General features: G+C 42.4%; 1 pseudogene; it reads right to left on the bottom strand.

The window, feature by feature from the left end:
* LOC145510763 (peptidyl-prolyl cis-trans isomerase FKBP4-like) overlaps positions 1–7,772 on the bottom strand; it is a 32,130-nt pseudogene extending 24,358 nt beyond the window's left edge.
* Between the last annotated feature and the right edge of the window lie 12,230 nt (positions 7,773–20,002).

The raw sequence follows: 20,002 nt of genomic DNA, 5'->3' as shown, positions 1-20,002 counted from the left end.
TTTGGGAGCTCCTGGTTCTCAGGCCTTCAGACCTGGACTGGAATCTACACCACTGGTTCTGGCTGTAAGGCTTTCCAACTACACCACCAGCTTTCTTGGGTCTCCAGGAAGACGGTGTGGGACTTCTTAGCCTCTGTAATATTATGAGCCAATATCTCATAATAAATAAAGAATATATGTATATAATCTCCCACTGGTTCTGTTTCTCTGGAATACCCTGACAAGTACACTTGTCATTACAACTTCAGACAGAAGGTTGTACTCCATGGATGTGTTTTTGCAGAATTTGAGAATCTCTGTGAAAAGTAAAAGAATAATTAAACCAAATAGTTGGAAGGAAAAATATTATTGATGGTAAGGGGGCAAGAATGGGACAGAAACATTTCAGGGGAAGTCTTAGATTTAGAATGTGGCTATTGATGGGACATAAGGCAAGATGCTGCAGGCAAAAAGATGAAGCTGTTTATAACTTAAAAAATATTGTATGTTTATTTTAAAAAATTATTTATTTATAATTTTAGCTGTGCTGTGTCTTCGTTGCTACATGCAAGCAGGGGCCACTCTCTGGTTGTGGTGCATGGGTTTCTCATTGCGGTGGCTTCTCCTGTTGCAGAGTACAGGCTCTAGGCATTTGGGTTTCAGTAGTTGTAGCACACAGACACTAGAGCAAAGGCTGTTGCTCCTTGGCATATGGGATCTTCCTGGACCAGGGATGGAACCGGTGTCCCCTGCATTGCAAGGCAGATTCTTAACCACCGGACTACCAGGGAAGCCTGATGGAACTCTTTAATCCTGAGGCAGATTGATTTCTTATAAGCACAAGATAGAAATCAGTGCCCACAATTCTAAAAATAAATGATACAAATGAACTTACAAAACAGTAAGAAACTCACAGACTTAAAGAAAGAATTTATGGCTGCCAGGGGACAGGATAGTTAGGGAGCTTGGGAAGGTCATATACAAATATTCAAAATGCTATATTCAAAATGCATAACCAAGGACCTACCGTATAGCATGTGGAACTCTACTCAATGTTATATGCCAGCTTGGATGGGAAGCAGGTTTAGGGGAGAGTGGATACATTTATATATATGGCTGAGTCTTTTTGCTGTTCACCTGAAACTACCACAACATTGTTAATCAGCTATACCCCAATACAAAATAAAAAGTTTAAAGTTTGAAAAAAAATCAGTGTCCACAGAGAAAGTTCACTTTTTGATACATATTTGTCCCCCCAAAATCCATAAAACACTCTGTTGTAGTTCAGAAACAAAGAGTAGGGTGTAACTATAAACACAGATCCTAACAGAAGTGAGGACCAAGAATCAGGCAAAGGCAGGCTCAGACTAAGTGTCTGCACACTCCAGACTCAGGTCATTTCAGGGTGAAACAGGAGGGAAAGACAGATGAATGGGATGTTGTCTAGAAAACAAAGGGGAGAGATTTAAAGGACTATAGCCTGTTGGTTTAGAACCTACATAAAAGACAATTAGATGATGTGACTACCAGACACAGCCAGAAACTAGAGTTACACCTGTTCTTTAGTTTTATAAACTTTGTTTAAAAATGATATACTGAAAGAGTAAAATAGTAAAAAATTTAGCACTCTCTGTTACAATTCCTTAAATTGAAGTTAAACTCTGAAGTTCTCAAGTTCTGAAAACTAAGGTTAAAATTTTTTTCAGTTTTCATAGAAAGAGCAAAGCACATAGGTGATTTGGAACAGCTGAAGGGGTGTGCTAGCCTAACCGTGCAGCCACAGAGACCACATAAGACCCAGGACTACAAAGAATTAGAAAACTTTAGATGTGGATGATATGTCAGCAGTACTCACATAATCTGCTCTGAACTGACCTAAAGCTTTTTTTTTCTTTTTTTTTTTAAACTTTACTTATTTATCCATTTGGCTGTGCTGGGTCTTAGCTGCAGCATGCGGGATCTATCTAGTTCCCTGACCAGGGATCGAACCTGAGCCCCCTGTGCTGGGAGCGCAGAGTCTTAGCCACTGGACTACCAGGGAAGTCCTATTTAAAAAAAATTTTTTTCCATTTAGTATGATAATTTTTTCTGCTGCAGAATTTAAAAAAAATTTTTTTTATTGCAGTATACTTGATTTATGATTTGTGTTGGTTTCAGGTGGATAGCAAAGTGATTCAGTTATACATCTATATATTGTTTTTCATATTCTTTTCTCTGATAGGTCGTTACAAAATATTGAGTATAGTTCTCTGTGCTGTACAGTAGTCCTTTTTGGTTGTCTATTTTATGTACTATGTGCTATGTACATGTTAATCCCAAACTCCTAATTTATCCCTTCCCTGCCTTTCCCTTTTGGTAGCCATAAGCTTGTTTTCTGTGTCTGCTGATTACAGGCAGCTTTTTGGCTCTCCTTTCACATACATTCTATTGCCCAGGACTTAGGAAATAGTCATTCTGGATACTTCTTAACGTTTTCTCTTCCTGACCCTTGATTTTGGCATACAGCAGATGTTTCCATTATCCCAGAGTTGTGTCCCAAGATAGGATGGGAATGGAACAAGTGCCTAATAGGATGAGCAAAAAAGAGCGAGGGTAACTTGCCACGTCTTGATCTTTCCCCACTTGCCTTCTTTTATGATTCTACTTCTTGAGTCTTCATTTAGAGTTCAGTGGAAAACTCCCAAGTGAGAAGAAGAATTCTTTCCCATCCAGAACTTTTTCCCATCCAGAAATAGTAAATCACTTTCTATCTCTGTTATTAATACAACTTCGGCATCTCCCAACACACAAGCTGCCTGCCCGTGCCTCCAAGGACTCTTCCTTGCACCTGGAAATTGTTACTTGCCTGAGCCTTGAAGTGTTCTTCTCCCTAACATGACCTTGTTTGTGAGTACTCTAGTATAAGATATGTCCAGATATTAAAATCTATAAAGTATATAAAATATATAAAGGATATAGAAAGTGAAAGTGAAGTCGCTCAGTCGTGTCCGACTCTTTGTGACCCCATGGACTGTAGCCTAACAGGCTCCTCCTTCCATGGGATTTTCCAGGCAAGAGTACTGGAGTGGGTTGCCATTTCCTTCTCCAGGAGATCTTCCCAACCCAGGGATTGAATCCGGGTCTCCCGCATTGTAGGCAGATGCTTTACCCTCTGAGCCACCAGGGAAGTCCATAAAGCATATAACACAAGTATAATTAATTTGCACACAATATATTGAATGCGATCATGAAAACAACACATTTCCTGGCATTCTATTAAGATTCCATACCTGCATCATCAGGATGACCACGTTGTTGATGATGACAGTAGTTATGATCTAAAAGCCAGAATCTCCAGTCAGCCTTGTCATTGTCCTGCATTCATTTCCCTTACTGGTGACCCTGAGCTCATCTTGTACTTTCTGATGCTTGTTGCTTGAGTGAAAGCAAATGACGTGTCCCCATTTTCTTGGAACCTCAAGGATCTAGCTGAGTTTCAGCCTCTCTAGGTCTTCCTCTGGATTGTATCCTCATCCAGGGAAGTGGCTTGGACAAAATCATCCCAGGACTGATGATTTGGGGCAGCACAAACTTAGAGGTAGAAAAGCCTCTCTGATTTACCCCAGAACAGTGGTTATATTCTCTCTTCATACATCATAACACTACTTACCTCTCTTTTTCTCTCTTTCATGTAAGCCCACCTTTCCCATCCCACAAGAGAATAACAAATTCTAACTCTGAGAATACCTCCACAAGTTCCAAATTTGTCTGCCTTCTTGACGTTTCCAAGAGCAAATTCAAATATTATATACCTTTGCTCTCCCTGGAAAACTTATATACTTATATAATCTATGAATTATTTTGCCTCTTAACCCACATAGAGTGTTCATACATTTTATTTCATTATCATGTTAATAACCAATGTTTATTGCAGATGAATTAGAAAATATGCATTTTCTACATATGAAAAACAAAAACAAAATTATGTGTAATTTCAACATCCAGGATTTTCTCTGTTAGCATATTAATGTGTGGACTTCCATATTGCTTCATATGGTCCAGTCCTTGAGATGGGATCATTGCATACATACCATTTTTAACCTGATTTTTAAAATTTTAATTTAATATATTTTGAAAATCTTTATATAGTAATAAATCAAATCCAATGAAATCCCATCACTGAGTTTTGATGATGGAAAAGAGGGGAGATATGGTATGTAGCAAACAATCTTACTGATGGTTCATCAGCATCCACATGGAACCCCAAAATACACAAACATCAATATAGCCAAGGCCACCACATGTCTTGCCTTGTTGTTCTTAAGAGCTCTTATCTCTGCTTATTTTTTTTTTTATGTTTCATTTATGGGTTGTCTCTCCTCCCAGAAGAATATAAGCTTTGTTTAATTTATCATCATATTGCTGGCACTAGAACTATATCTGGTACAAAATCTACTACTCAACCCAAATTTATTGAATAAATTAATGAAGAAACCCCACATTAGTTCATTAATTAAATAATAAGATTCATGCCACAGTCTGTGATTACCTCCTTGCTTATTTATCTGCTATCTTGTTTATTGCCTAAGTGAGTGAGAAATAAAGCTTTGTGGCGAGGAATGGGGGGGTGTTAAGCCACTGATTTTTAGAGCTTTTCTTTTTTAGGACTTACTGTAATATTAACCAATATTATCCTGATAACACATATATAAAGCCAGAGTTAGAAATTTGTTCTTTGGCCATAGAATTAAACAAATTTAATTGGTATAAACTAGGATTTAGGCCTATGGTTTTCACCCAATGGTTTTATTTTCTTTTTTGTTATTAGAATACTCATCCTGCACTCCTGGCCTAAAAGCAAAAGATATAAACCCTGAAAATGTTCTGAATACAAATTAGATTTCTTCAGATATTTGTTGAGCTTGAAATAAAATATTTCAGTTTCGTATGCTCTCTAGATTGTTTCTATTATGAATTCGAATTTCACCTAACCCATAGTTGTTTATAATTTCTAAATGGGAACAATTAATTCCCTTAGAGCTGGAGTAGGAAACAAATATTTGTGTTCTTGGTTGGGGGGATCTTATTTTTAGGCTGACAGCTGCAGTGATGGTAAATTTGAGGAAGAGAGAGTGCTGGAGTCAAGCATTTACCTGTTTCAGATTTTCCCAAACTTTCTAGGCTCATGGTTATAGTCAGCTCAGTTATTTATTCATGGGCCAAAAATGTACAAGATTTTAGATTATTAAGTAGTTAGATCCAAAGTAATTTACTGACTGTAATTTGTACGGCATGCAACAAGTGTTCTTGTGTTTTCCTCAAAAGTTTAAAATATCCTGCGGGTTCATCTGATTCACTGCGGTGACCCTGGGTTCCTCAGCACACACAGTTTGGGAATTCTAGATCTCTGACTTAATAGGTGGAAGGATTTGAGGAGCACTATATTTGGAGAAGATCTTTTGGGAAGTTCCTAGCTCTGCGTGAGCTTCTGTTTTGTTTTGAGGAGTCTGTATTTTATTTATTTAAGTAATTTTTTTAAAGCTCTAATTCACTCAAAATTCTTCAGTTTGTGGTGGCTCAGATGGTAAAGAATTTGCCTGCAATGCAGGAGACCCCAGTTCGATCCTTGAGTTGAAAATCCCCTGAGAATGGAACGGCTACCCACTCCATAATCTTGCCTGCAGAATTCCACGGACAGAGGAGCCTGGTGAGCTACAGTTCATGGGGTTGAAAAGAGTCAGACACAACTGAGAGACTAACACACACACGCACACACTCGCACACACACACACACCGGGGTGGAGTAGGGGGCTGGGGGTCGGGGGGACAGGCAGTCATGGGGACAGGGTTGGGGCGAGGCTGAGGCTGCCCTACTCCCACCCGCTCACCGCCCCTCATCATTCTGCTTGTCTCTCATCTCCATGTCAGCTGGCTGCTCTCCTGCAGCCACTGCAGCCTGAGTCTTTTGCTCTCCTCAGCCAGCCTCTCAGACATGCTGGCATAGAGCCCCTCCTCCCCTCCAGCTGCTTGTGGATCTGCTGCGGGCACGTGGCCAGCTGAACCTTGGCCGCCTTGTTGCTGGGTAGAGCTGCAGGCCCTTCTGCAAGTCAGCCTGTGCGTTCACCGCCAGGTGGGCCTCTCCCAGGTGGAAATGCTATGCTATGCTATGCTAAGTCGCTTCAGTCGTGTCCGACTCTGTGCGACCCCATAGACGGCAGCTCACCAGGCTCCGCCATCCCTAGGATTCTCCAGACAAGAATACTGGAGTGGGTTGCCATTTCCTTCTCCAGTGCATGAAAGGGAAAAGTGACAGTGAAGTCGCTCAGTCGTGTCCGACTCTTAGCGACCCCATGGACTGTAGCCTACCAGGCTCCTCCGTCCACGGGATTTTCCAGGCAAGAGTACTGGAGTGGGGTGCCATTGCCTTCTCCGCCCAGGTGGAAAAGACCCTTCTTATTGTTGCTGTCCACTTCCTGGGCCTTGTTACTGTTTTCAGTGGCAGCTGAGAAGACTTGCAGCTTCAAATGACACATGGCCAGGTTGAGGTGGGAGGCCAGCTGAAGGGCCTGTACCTTCTTGTGCATCCTCATCAGAGAAGCTCCACTTTTATTCCAGCCAGGACACAATCTTCTTCTTTTTTTTAAAAAAAAAAATTTAGTTATTTATTTATGGCTGTGGTGGGCCTTCACTGCTGTGCGCAGGCTTTCTCTAGTTGCAGGGAGTGGGGGCCACTCTCTAGTTGTGGGGCACAGGCTTCTCAGTGCAGTGGTCTCTCCTTGTGATGGAGCATGGGCTCTAGAGTGCTCGGGCTTGGGTAGTTGGGGTGCATTGACTCAGCTGCCCATGGTATATGGGATCTTCCTGGACCAGGGATTGAACCAGTGTCCCCTGCGTTGCAAGGTAGGTTCTCAACCATGACCACCAGGGAAGCCCCAGGACACAGTCTTCTTGTACTGCAGCACAACTGGCTTGTACTTGTCTTCCTTGAAGTACACAGTGCCTTGCTCCTTCACTACGGTCCTCTGCTCCAGCGTCTCAGAACTCACCTCCCAGGACTTGTTGGCTTTCTCAAAAATTCTTGTGCTGTATTTCATACATCAGCTCAGCATTTGGTGGGATCTGGAACTTCTCCTTCTCAGCGTTGCTGAAAGCATACAGGGATTAAGATACACAATGGAATGTTCTCTTTTATCCATGTGCTGAATGGCTTTCTCCAGCCCACAGGGCAGATGCATGCTCTCTCCCTCACCGACTTCAAAGCTGAGCTCCCGTGGGTCAAAGATCTGGTCCTCGAAGTATCCTTCCAGTGCAACCTCCAGGATGGCGCTGTCACTGGGCTTGGCGTAGCCCTCCCCATCACCTCCATATTCTCCTGATGACCCCCTGTCTTCTTCGTCTGTCAGGTCCTCTTCCTTGAATTCCAACAACTCCACCTCAAACACAAGTGTGGCTTTGGGAGGGCTGCCCGCTGAGCCCTAGGCATGCTCTGGCTTGCAGGTGATGTGGCACACTTCGCCTGCCTTCATGGCCACTACAGCAACATTCCAAGTCTTGATGACCTTCCCTCTCCCCAGGTCAAAGGAGAACCTGTCCTTGCAGTCCAGGCTGGAGTGGAACTTGGTGCCATCGAGCAGCCAGCCCCTGTAGTGTACGAAGACTCGGTCCCTGATCACGGGCGTCTCTGAGCCAGGGCCTTCTCTCTTGATGAGCTTAAGCACACCCTCATCCTGCATGGGGCTGAGGTCCACTCCCTTGAAGGGCTGAGGCACCAACTGCGCCCTGCTCTTGGCCACCTTCATCTCCTTGGTGGTCATCGAACTGTTTCTTGGGCAGCAGTCGCCAGTGGCTGGCCCGGGCTTGTGCCTTATTTATTTATTCTTAAAAATATTTATTTATTTATTTGGCTGCTCCAGGTTTTAGTTGCAGATGTGGGATCTTTAATGGCAGCATGCAGGATCTTTAGTTGAGCATGTGAAATGAAAGAGTTTGAAACCAAAGATCAAACTGGGGTCCTCTGCATTGGGAGTATAGTGTCTTAACCACTGGACCACCAGGTAAGTCCTTCCATTTCATTTTATTTATTTAAAAAAGTTTTCATTTTACATTGGAATATAGTTGATTAACAATGAAAAAGTGTTGGTTTTGGGTGTACAGCAAAGTGATTCAGTTACACAAATACATGTATTTATTCTTTTTCAAGTTCTCTCCCCTTTCAGTTTATTACAAAATATTGAGCAAAGTTCCCTGTACTATATGAGCTTTTTTTTTTGGTAGAGAAATCTAAGTATCTACGGACAACATATCCATGGGGAGTAACTTGAGCTTCCAGTGAAATTTGGAGCATTGTTGCCATCGCTCTGAATATTCACATTTCACTGAAAGAAGTCACCAGCATAGATGACACCAGGTGAGGTCAGTAGACAAAAGACTAAAGTGGGTGAGCTCGTTCCTGGTGCTTTCAGCCTTTGTTCTCTTGGCTTCCAGAGTCCATGCTCTTGTGGATTTCCTGTGACCTGCTCTGGATAATCCTTCCCAGCTTCTTTGATCAACTAATCCTTGCTATGGAGCTTTTAATTGTTGACATTCTTCGGGTCTTGGTCTTAGATTTCAATTATAGTCTATGAGCAGATGGCTCTCCAAACCTTTAATTTTTTTTTTTTCCTTCCTGTTGGTGTTTTCCTTTTAAAATCGCCCCAGTCCTTTAGTAAAAGAAAATCAACCTTGACAGCCATACGCAGAGACCTTGGGGAGATAGAAAAGTAGGGCAGTCTGGGGGTCCCTCCATCTAGCCCCACAGAGAGACACAGAATCCTATGAAGGGAACTCAGATGTGGAGGTTCAGGGGGTCTCCAGCCGTTCAGTAAGGACCTGATGGAGGAGACACACGACACCCCCACGCAGTGTCTGGGGACCTGACTCCAGAGACATTCAAGAGGCAGAGCTACCACTTTTCCATGGTGTGCTAGATCAAGGGTTCTTCACTCTGAGTAAACAACAGAATCACCTGGGAAAATTGAGAAAATGCCAGAGTCCTACCCCGACCAATAAAGTCAGATTTAGAAAGATAGGCTTGGGTATCAGGGATTTTGAAAAGTTCCTGAAGGGATTTCAATGAGTAGACAGGATTGAGAACCACTTTGCTAGAGGAGGCTGACTTGAGAAACAGGTGGAGATGTGATGGAGCAGAATGAATATGCACTTCTCCTGGCCCACCAGCAGGTTCAGAGAAGAGGGGCCTGGGTCTGTGGGCAAACAGCTTGCCAGCATGTGAAGCATAGGAATTAACCCACCATGGAGGACTGCAGAGCCAGATATGGAGAAGGGCCACATCTTGATGATTTCCCTGAAGTTAGCACTGTGTCTGAGAATTTCAGTTTTACTTCTCATGCTTCCCTGGTGGCTCAGTTAGTAAAGAACCTGCCTGCCAATGAAGGAGATTCAGGTTAGATCCCTGGGTCAGGAAGACCCCCTGGAGAAGGGAATGGTCACCCACTTCAGTACTCTTGTCTGGGAAGTCCCATGGACAGAGGAGCCTGATGTATTTCAGCCCATAGGGTGCCAAGTGTTGGACGTAACTTAGCGACAAAACCATCACCACCACCACCTTCTCTGGTTACCTAAGCCAGAATCCTCATGGACAGAGGAGCCTGATGGGTTACAGTCCATGGGGTTGCAAAGAGTCGGACATGACTGAACAACTAAGCATAGCCCATAGAGAGACAGCAGAGGGCTGTTACTGCCTACCTCCCCCTCCTCTGCCAGCAATCTTCAAGGTACATTCACATTTTATTTTTTGGCTGTGCTAGGTCGTTGTTGCTGTGCTTGCAGGCTTTCTCTACTTGTGGTGCTGCTGCTGCTGCTAAGTTGCCTCAGTCGTGTCCGACTCTTTGCGACCCCATGGACTGCAGCCTACCAGGCTCCTCTGTCCATGGGATTTTCCAGGCAAGAGTACTGGAGTGGGGTGCCATTGCCTTCTCCACTACTTGTGGTGAGAGAGGGTTATTCTCAAGTTTTGGTGCTTGGGCTTCTCATTGCGGTGACTTCTCTTGTTGTAGAACTCTGGGCTCTAGGTGCTTGGGCTTCAGTAGTTGCAGCTCATGGGCTTTGTTGCTCTGTGGAATGATCTTCCCCGACCAGGGATCAAACACATGTCTCCTGCATTGACAGGTGGATTCTTAACCTCTGGACTACCAGGGAAGTCTGACATTCGCATTTTAGACCTTCTGTTAAGGTCTTTATTTTTGCTTTGGTCAGTAGAGACTATTCATTGTGTTCTAATATTTCTTCTCCCTTCTTCCATAGCATAGTTTTCTAGTTGAACTTCCCAGAGAAATAAAGACTGCAATTCTTAGCCTCCATTGTGGCTATGGCCATAATAAGTTTTGGCCAGTACGAAGCAGCAGGATAATGTGATTTTATCCAGAATCCTTAAAAGATAGCAAGAACGGACCATTTTCTCCATCCTTTCTCCATTTTACTATCTGAAACATAAATGTTTCCATCTTTGACTTGACGATGAGGCTGTATCTTAGGAATGGGACAGACAGGGAGCTTGAGTCCTGGGAATTCCAGGGAGTGGAGCCACCGGATTGACTCTGGCCTGACACTTCCAGAGTTCATTTGTGTGAATGAGAAATATCAAATTTCTCTCTTATTAAGCCAATGCTATTTTGGGTTTTCTGTCACTCAAAGCTGAATCTAATCCTAACTAATATACCCTATTAAGTTTCATCTTGAGATATTTGGACCATCCCTTTGTGTCTTTGGGTACTAATGTCATCATTCAACATCTCTATGCCATCCAGCTCTCTATCATCGGTTAATGACATGGATGTGCCATCTGTGCTTCCACCATCATTAATAAGAATAGGATCAGGAGAGGGTCAAGGGCAGCAGTCTCCAGTCTACTCTGGAGAGCTCTCTCTGTCCTGTGATCTAGCCACCTTCTCTTTGGACACAGGTGTGAGGTGGTGTGGAGGGAAACTGAGGGGTGTCATCCACAGATCATTGGTCTCAAGCTTTAGTGTGTAGCAGGACCACCTGGAAGGCTTGTTAAAGCACAGATTGCTGGGCTTCAGCCCCAGAGTTTCTGATTCAGGATGTCTAGAATAAGACCCAAGTATTATTTTTTAAATCTATTTTTTGAAGTATAGCTGATTTACAATGTTGTATTAATTTCTGCTGTACAGCAAAGTGAGTCATATATATATATGTATATATACACACACATATTCTTTTTCATATTCTTTTCCACTATGATTTATCACAGGATATTGAAAAGCTGATTCATTGGAAAAGACCCTGATGCTAGGAAAGATTGAGGGCAGGAGGAGAAGGGGATGACAGAGGATGAGATGATTGGATGGCATCACTGACTCAATGGATGTGAGTTTGAGTTTGAACAAACTCCGGGAGACAGTGAAGGACAGGGAACCCTGGCATGCTGCAGTCCATGGGGTCAGAAAGAGTTGGAGATGACTTAGCGACTGAACAACAATTCAAAATAGTCCCCTGCGCTATACTGTAGAACCTTGTTGTTTATCCATTTGATATGTAATAGTTTGCATCTGCTAATCCCAAACTCCCAGTCCAGCTCTCTCACCCCCCAAGTATTTGTGTTTCTAACAAATCCCAGATGATGCTGATATTGATGGTCCAGGGACCATACTTTGAGAATCATCATCTTAGCATATCATCTTTCAGTTGGAAGGTGATTTATAAAAGAGAAAGAATATTTAAAAGTTGTTTGGGGATGAGAAGCAAGTCTTTGAGGGGACAAAAGGGGTGGACTGCAGAATATCATGGAGGGTTGGACTCGGGTAGGACCAGAGCACTGTCTTGTGGCTTCCAAGAAGACCAGCAAGTCAGGGAGCAGGTAAAGGCAGACTGGTCCATTTGGTTTGAGGAGGCTGTAGGAGCTTCTGTCTAGTGTCTTTTATTTTCTCAGTGAAGAATATACAAGGGCATTAACTGAGGTAAGGGACATTAGCTGAGTGAGTAATTTTGAAATACTTTTGGCATATCCAATATCCCAGGGGAGTGTAATATGTACCAGGAAATGATAGGAAGACATAAGCGAGGCTGATATCTGTTTAATGAGCTAATTAACTAGTTTTTTTGTTTTAGCATATTACTAAGAACATCTAACGGAGAAGGCAATGGCACCCTACTCCAGTACTCTTGCCTGGGAAATCCCATGGATGGAGGAGCCTGGTAGGCTGCAGCCCATGGGGTCGCGAAGAGTCAGACACGACTGAGTGACTTCACTTTCACTTTACACTTTCATGCACTGGAGAAGGCAATGGCAACCCACTCCAGTATTCTTGCCTGGAGAATCCCAGGGATGGAGGAGCCTGGTAGGCTGCCTTCTATGGGGTCTCACAGAGTCGGACACGACTGAAGCGACTTAGCAGCAGCAGCAGCAAGAACACCTAAATGTTAAACCTTAAGCAGTTCCACAGCGGATATGGAATTAAATTCACCAAGATGTCTCCAGACAAGTGCTTAGTGAATGTTCAGTTCACGTTTAACAGTAAACAAGCAGGTGAAATTAAATTTGTAGTTAAGATCATACCCTTGGAACAAAATGACACAAATTGACAGTTCATTAGTTTTTCAATTAATTGTTTAATTAATTATTTAGGCTGCACCGGCTCTTTGTTGCTTTCTCTAGTTGTGGTGAGCAAGAGTTACTACTTGTTGAGGTACATGGGCTTCTCTTTGCAGTGGCTACTCTTGTTGAGGAGCACAGGCTCTAGGCATGCGGGCTTTAGCAGTTGCAGCTGTGGGCTCTAGAGCATGGGTTCGGTGGTTGTGGCCCAGGGGCTTCATTGCTACATGGTATATGAGATCTTCCTGGACCAGGGATTGAATCTGTGTCCCCTGCATTGGGCAAATTCTTACCCACTGCACCACCAAGGAAGTCCTCATTAGTTTTTACATGGATATATTTTTTGTCACTTTTTTTTTTTTTTTTTTGATGGAATCACTTCCTAACATTTATAACCAAGGATACATATAAGCACAGCTTTACGGCTATGAAGTGCTTTTTGCACTGCCTCAGCTGCTAAGTCGGTTCAGTCGTGTCCGACTCTGTGCGACCCCACAGACGGCAGCTCACCAGGCTCCGCCGTCCCTGGGATTCTCCAGGCAAGAATACTGGAGTGGGTTGCCATTTTTGTCACTTTTAATTAATTAAAACATATTCTGTTTTGTGGCCAGGCATTATATAATGTGTAATTTGTCTTAATAGAAATAATACTTTGCACATTGTTGGAGTCTCACACCTTTAAAAAAAAAGAAAAAGAAAGACTACAAGTGTACAACTGCCAAATCCTGCAATGCAGTTTTCTTTCTAGAGTTACAAGAAATTCCAACAGGTTCTGCTACATGGAAGCACATTCTAGCTTACTTCTGACACACACGAGCAGTTAGAATCATAATTCGCTAGGCTTCTCTCTGAGGACATGAGAAGTCAGGGAATAAATCTAGGGACATTTGGAATAGCTTTACACACCTCCACAGAGATAGAGACTGGCTTCAGATTGCCACTGGTTCTGAGAGCAAGAAATTAAGACCAGTAGAAATCCAGAGGACAGCTCTGTCACTAGATTGGGTCCTCAGAGAAGAGGGTGGTGACGCACTGTCCCAATTTGCCTGGGTCTCAGGAAGTGCCTGGGATGTGGGGTTTTCAGTGCTAAACTTCTGATAGTCTAGGACAAACCAGGCCAAGTTGATCACCCTATCAGGGGCTGACCATTTTGGGGAAAATTCCTCAATATAGCCAGTACAGCAAGACTGCTGTTTTGATTTGTGGTAGCTTATTTAGCTTCAGGAGTGTGTGACTGGTGTAGTGTAGTCACACAGAGCCCCACCCTCAGAAGGGCCCATGCTTGGTACACTAAGTCCCCTACATACCAACCTTCAAGTTGCATACTTTCAAAGATGGGAATGTGTGTTCCATAAAGTCAGGTGTGAGTGAAATTGCAGCTTGCCCTCCATCTCATATTGCTGACGATCCTGCAGTTCTTCCATCTCCCACCTCCACTCTCTCCTCCAGTCAGTAACTCTTCTTGTCTGTTCACTCGATGCCAGCCATGTATGCCAGCTGCTGCACTGAACTACTGAACTTTTCAAGGTACTGTGATGTAAGATTTAAAATGCTATCTTTGTTTTTTTGTATTTGTTTGTTTTTATGTATAATTTGTGTGAAAAGAATTATAAACCATACTATAAACAGAATTATAAGAAGAATTATAAACTGTACTATAAATTGTAAACAGTACTATATAGCTGATTGTGTTAGCTGGATATCCAGGTTAACTTTGTTGGACAGACAAACAAATTGGACCCATGAACACACTCTCAGAACGGAACTTGTTGGTATATAGGGGACTCACTGTTTAATACTTCTGTATTGTCACTTAAAAGTCTTAATAACATTTGAAGGAACACTTCCTTCATTCTCATTTTTATTTTGTACTAGGTCCTGAAAATTGTGTAGCCATTCTGCAAACTATGTAGGAAGGGAGCTGGGCCTTCTGTTTTTATCTCTTTGTGTCTTTCCTGACGAGCAATGGAGACATTTTCTCTCCCTGCTCTGCCCCTCTCCCACTCTGCTGCTCCTCTTCTTGGTTAAGCCAAACCTATACAAGGTATTTCTTTATCCATTGGTTTTTTAAAAGGCCATGCTGTCTTATCACAAATGTTAGTGTCTAAAAAATTAAACTCGGTGCAAATGCAGCCTTTCCACCCTGGATGTGTTTCTGCCAGTAAGGAAAAGAGAGCAGGGGAAGGAAGAAGGAAAGTATTTAGAAAAACTGAAGAAAGTGTGGCAGAAATACCAGCTGGGAGTCTCCACAGTGGGAGAAGCCACACACAACTCTGGATCAAAGGAAGAAACCTCAGGGAAGATGAAAGGGGGTGATAATTGTAAGTGGAGAGAGAGTTTCATAATAGAGGTGATAATAACAGGCATTTATCTGCGAACCTGAGGGAGAGTTAAAATTGAGAAGGGTGAGTGGTGGCCCGAGGATGGTTCCTTGACTTACCTCTTCTGTGGAAGTTTTCATTCTTTCCAAGTTATGTCTATTTCTCCTCTTGGGTGTTAAAATCAAGCTTTTTCCAACAAAAAGATATTTCACTGAGGTAGGGACTTATGTTTTTAAACATGGACCATGAGGAGGACAGGAGATGGTTAGCTGAGAGAGAGTAAGGAAGGCTGAATTTGGAGTGTGAAGCCGGTGGCTGAGCTGGCTGTCAGGCTGTAAAGGTGACCTTCAGGAACTGGCCGAGCTCTGCTGTGTTCTAACCCTGACCGTGTCTCAGAACAGGACCCAGAGGGCGGGCTCACCGTCCTCGTCCCCAGGGATGGGCTGTGCGGGGACCTCATTCTCCCCTGGCCAGGCCGCCGAGTGACAGTCATGTTGGCCGTCGTTGCTCTGAGCTGTTCCGGGCAGCAGGGAACCAGGCACTGCAGCTTAGAAAGTTAGGTGGAGTAGGGCAGCCTGTGGAAAACTCAGGCTCTTGGAGATTTAAAATGTATTTTTCTTCCTGTCTTTGGATGGATAGATGTACAAGCCGTGTGATAGATGAGGCCCTGGAAAGGGAGCTGTCATCAGATGCAGAGATTCTGCCCCAGGCGCTGAAAGGATGCTCTGGTCCCTGTCGTCTCTCTACCCCCGTCCTTTGCTTGGACATAATTGGATTAAGAATCACTCTGTGGAGATTTGGACAAACCATTCTGGGCTTCTTAGGGAGGGAAAAGTATTCTGTAAATACAAAGTCTGACCTGGCTGGAAAAGAATAATTTTTAAAGCTTAGAAAACTTGGCAGCATGTGTGTATTTGGGTCCCAAGTTTTATTAAACTAAGTGATGAATGACTTCCAGGCAATGAGGCAGAGAGGCTAGAGAGAATTTTCCAAGTGGCTGCCAATATGTCTAGAGCAAGGACACCAAATCCAGGTGCCCCAACTGCATTTTTGCTAAAATGCCCTTACATTGTAAAAGTTGCTTTTTTTAATCTGCTTTGACAATATTCAGACTCAGAACAGGGTTGCTGATATGTGATTTTTAATATATTTTGCATACACCTGGCATCATTGACTCAATGGACATAAGTCTGAGCAAACTCCAGGAGATAGTTAAGGACAGGGAAGCCTGGCGTGCTGCAGTCCATGCGGTCGCAGAGTCGGACATGACTGAGCGACTCAGCAGCAGCAACAACACAGTTCTAAAAGTACCTTGTTATAAAACAGTTTGTATTTAAACTTTTTGTTGGAGTGTTTGTGAAGTCAACCCAGGTCTGCTTTAGAAAGTAAGACTATATTTGTGTGTTAAGGTAAAAAATTCTTAGCAATATTTATTCCTTAAATATTTAAAATATTTAAGGAAATGATGACAATATCAGATAGAGGCCGTTGTTGTTGGATGGTGACTATTTAAGTTCAAAAGACATACATCAACTCTGTTCTCTCCTTTAAAACACATCTGAGCCTTAATTAAACAACTATTTTTAGCAGAAGGTTTTACTAATGTTCCACTAGAGGGCAGCATTTGATAAGGGTTTGATATATGGATTCACAATATATAGCTATCATAGAAGTTTAATTTGTTTTTTAAACAATGATAGTAGTAGAAAGTACTTATCCTGCTTTCATCAGCACAGCTAAAGTAAAGAAGCTGTGCTGTGCTTGGTTTCAACTTGGGGTAAATAGTCCTTAAAGCAGCGTATCCTAAGTTGAAGAGGGTGTGTTTGTTTTGTAGTTTTCAAGATGAAAAAGCAATCAAAGGAACTAAAAACAATTTAGGTGGTACTTTACAAGGGCTGGATTGATCCCATTGGCTTGCTAAAAAGGAGTTTGGTTGTTTTAACTCAATCTCCAACACACTATTTACCCTCCCTGGGAAACCATCCAAATTTGGCTGGATTCCATATGCTAGAAAAAGCTCGGAGCCGGAGCCAACTGTGGGTTTGACTGAGGTGGCAGAATAGCCCAAGGAGAGGTTGCAGGCTGCTTCCCAGGGGCCAGAAATGTCCTAGCTGCACCCGTGGGGTGGTAGTGACTGGGAAGTGGCAGAGAGGTGTGCCTGACTCATAGATGTTAGTCAATAAAGGTTGGTTTTTCTTTTATTCACTTGCTGTGCAATTGTATCCTGTCTTGTGGTGCTGCTTACCTTATTACAATTTTAAAAATTGAAGAAACTCATGCACATGGTAAACAAGCAAGGTAAGATGGAGCATGATTAAAACTGCCTTTCTGAGCTCCCAAACCAGACCCACTCTCCAGAGGTAACCACCAGCAATGATTTTTTTGGCATATCATGAAGAAAATGTTCTTGCAGAAAGATGCTTATATCTTTATATGTATATGTTATACTGCTGCTGCTGCTGCTAAGTCGCTTCAGTCGTGTCCGACTCTGTGCGACCCCACAGACAGCAGCCCACCAGGCTCCCCCATCCCTGGGATTCTGGTACAAATTGTATAGACATTAGTCTATACTTTGTTTTTTCTGTTCCACAATGCATCTTGGAAGGCTTCCATATCTTATGGCTTAGCTTTTCAATTTTATTTCCCTAGTGAGACACACTTCTCAACGGCGGGAACTTCATTTTTTCTCCTTTTCCTTTTTTGCCTCATAATGTCAGAGGGACTACTGTCATCATTCTAGGTGTTTCATAACCATTCTGAGGATAAAGAAGATGCCGTGTATGCATATGTGTGTGTGTGTGTGTGCACGCGTGCATGCATGCTAAGTTGCTTCTGTGTCTGACTTTTTGCGACCCTATGGACTGTACCCTGCCAGGTTCCTCTCTCCAAGGAATTCTCCAGGCAAGAATACTGGAGTGGGTGTCCATGCTCTCCTCCAGGGGATCTTACCCACCCAGGAATCGAACCCGTATCTCTCACATCTCCTGTACTGGCAGGCAGGTTCTTTATCACTAGCACCACCTGGGAAGCCTATACATATGTTTGTGTGTGTGTGTATGTATACAATGGAATATTACTCAGCCATAAAAGGAGTGAAATAATGACATTTGTTGCAACATGAAGGGAGCTAGAGATGATCATATTAGGTGAAGTAAGTCAGAGAAAGACAAATATCATGTGATATCACTTACATGTGGAATCTCAAAAAATGATGCAAATGAACTTATTTACAAGACAGAAACAGACTCACAAACATAGAAAAACAAACTTAGGGTTACCAAAGGGAAAAGGGGAGGAGGAGGGACAAATTAAGAGGATGGGATCAACAGATAGAGACTACAATATGTAAAATAGACAAACAACAAAAACCTACTGTATAGCACACAGAACTCTATTCAATATCCTATAATAACCTGCAGTAGAAAAGAACCTGAAAAGCAATGTTTATATATTTTCTCTTATTAATATATATTTTCTGAATTACTTTGCTGTATACCTGAAACATTGTAAGTCAACTATACTTCAATAAAAAAATTTTAAAAAAACCCAAAAATAACTGTTCTGGGATTGTTTGGCTGGAGTGTTAGTCTGCTCCTGGTGAGAAAGAAGGAGGAAGGTTTATAATCATATTAAGGAATTTGTTTTGTTCATTTCCAAAAAACAAGAACTGGAAAGGGTACATTGGGTCATCTTGTCTAGTACTTTTCTCAGCTTCTTATACTTGAAATTGACTGCAAAAGCCTTGCATTATTTTGGTCTGTGGGTTGCCCCAGCCCTTTTCATTTGCCGCTCAAGAGTGAGCTGTGCCTTTGAATTGGCAGGTGTTCATAATCTCATTATTACGACTGGATGCCCTGTGATAACAGGGTATAAAGGGATCCTCAGACGCCAAAGATGGCGTTCATGTGGGTCTAATATTCCCATGCTATAGAGCACTGATGGTGGTCCTTCATCTTAAAGGTTGGGTGTTAGGAGAGCTGAAATCGCATGCCAAAATCTTAGTACTTTTTACATTCTATCCTTTGTTTAGCTTTTATAGCCTTGATTTGAGGAAACTTTTTGTTCCCAAAAGATCTGTGAATTTCATCATTTAGAAATAATCATATCTAGAGACTTGACTGTTGTGTAACCTCTCAATTTTTTTCCAAGTCCTTGCATAAGGAACTAGAGGGTGTTATGCCAAGTGACATGTCAGACAGAGAAAGACACTATATGATTTCACTTGTAGGTGAAATCTAAAATACAAAACAGAGGAACAAGTATAATAAAACAGAAGTGGTGTTATAGATACGGAGAACAAACAGGTGTTTGCCAAAGGGGAGATGAGTGAGAAGAGGAAAGACATAGGCGAGGGAGATTTAGAGGTACAGGATTCCAGTTGTAAAATTAAGAATGAGCTATGGGTCTGAAACACTCCAGTGTTCTTGCCTGGAGAATCCCAGGGACAGCGGAGCCTGGTGGGCTTCCGTCTATGGGGTCGCACAGAGTCGGACACGACTGAAGCGACGCAGCAGCAGCAGCGTGGGTATGAAATATACAGTATGGGGAATACAGTCAGTAACTGTGTATTGTATCTCTGTAGGTTGACAGATCATAATTAGACTTGTGGTGATCATTTTGAAATGTACAGAAATGTTAAATCACTATGTTGTCTAACAGGAACTAATAATATAGTGTTGTGGGTCAATTATACTTGATAAACAAACTCCTAGAAAAAGAGATTGGATTTGTGGTTACCAGAGGTGGGGATGGGGAGAAAGGGAATTGGATGGATGAAGGCAGTCAAAAGGTGCAAACTTCCAGTGTTAGATAAGTAAATACTAGGGATGTAATGTACAACATGATAAATACAATTAACACTGCTGTATTACAAGTGGAAGCTGTTAAGAGAGTAAATCCTAAGAGCTCTCATAACAAGGAAAAATATTTTTTCTACTTCTTTAATTGTGTATCTATACGAGTTGATGGATGTTCTCTAATTTACTGTGGTGATCATTTCATGATGTCCATAAGTCAAATCTCTACAAGGTACAACTTAAACTCATACAGTGCTGTATGCCAAGTATATCTCTATAAAACGGACGAAAAATTAAAAATATTCTGATACTACTTC

Source organism: Giraffa tippelskirchi, chromosome 6, assembly GCF_054371585.1.
Source record: "Giraffa tippelskirchi isolate mGirTip1 chromosome 6, T2T-mGirTip1v1.2.pri, whole genome shotgun sequence".
In the NCBI taxonomy this organism is placed as follows: domain Eukaryota; kingdom Metazoa; phylum Chordata; class Mammalia; order Artiodactyla; family Giraffidae; genus Giraffa; species Giraffa tippelskirchi.
The sequence above is the reverse complement of the archived record's forward strand: the minus strand, read 5'-3'. Positions and strand labels throughout refer to the sequence as shown.